An 846-nucleotide genomic window follows, 5' to 3' on the forward strand; every position below is an offset into this window, starting at 1 on the left:
AAATCAGAGTACAAAAATCTATACTTGTGTGTGTATTTCATTTACACATATATCAGGAAGATATAAACTAAAACTTTAATGATATTTAAGGAGGCGATTGGATCAATTTGTCAGGCGTTTTTTTTACTTCTCAATACTTGCAATATGTATACTTCTTTCATAGTGAAGAAAACACGATGTACAAGATCGCCCTTTGCTCTTAACTTTCTAAAGCATTTCAATGGAGACACATATACGAGAGATCATATTTACAGGAGAGATCATGAAATAATCTGCATGCTACATCGATCACTGGAAGGCTTTTTGATAGCAATGAAGATAACCTCCAGTGAGCACATAAAAATAATTACCTGAGAGTTGTACAAGTTTAGCATTTTTATGACGTGCAAATAAAGAAAAGGAAGGAATAAACATGAGATCTCACAAAGAAGACAGCAGTAACTATTGGCAAAAAGAAATAATGGATGTTTTTAAATTCAGAAAAATTTTGGCAGGTCAATAGAACTGAACAAGAAAGAGTCAATATACCACCCTCCCTTGTTATTCAAAAAATGAACAAAGCCCTAATTACTCTGTGGCATCAAACTATTCTATTTATAACTAAAGTTTGTTAAAAGCTTGCCTTCCTCTTCATTTATAGGTTTTTTTCAAAGTAAATTAACTGAAGCCAAATAATTTAATTTTCATTCATGTAATAAAAAGGGATTTTTTTCCATGCATTGTTCAATGTGCATGTGTATTTTAAATAATTTTAAGAAAGCAGATCTCAACCCATAGCCCAACACATGATTCCTGCATCCATACTTATGCCCATTACATTCTGGACACCACTAGGAAGAGTTAAGA

This window comes from Heterocephalus glaber, unplaced genomic scaffold (assembly GCF_053883595.1).
Source record: "Heterocephalus glaber isolate CG9 unplaced genomic scaffold, H.glaber_assembly_v1.0 deba00001531, whole genome shotgun sequence".
Taxonomy (NCBI): domain Eukaryota; kingdom Metazoa; phylum Chordata; class Mammalia; order Rodentia; family Bathyergidae; genus Heterocephalus; species Heterocephalus glaber.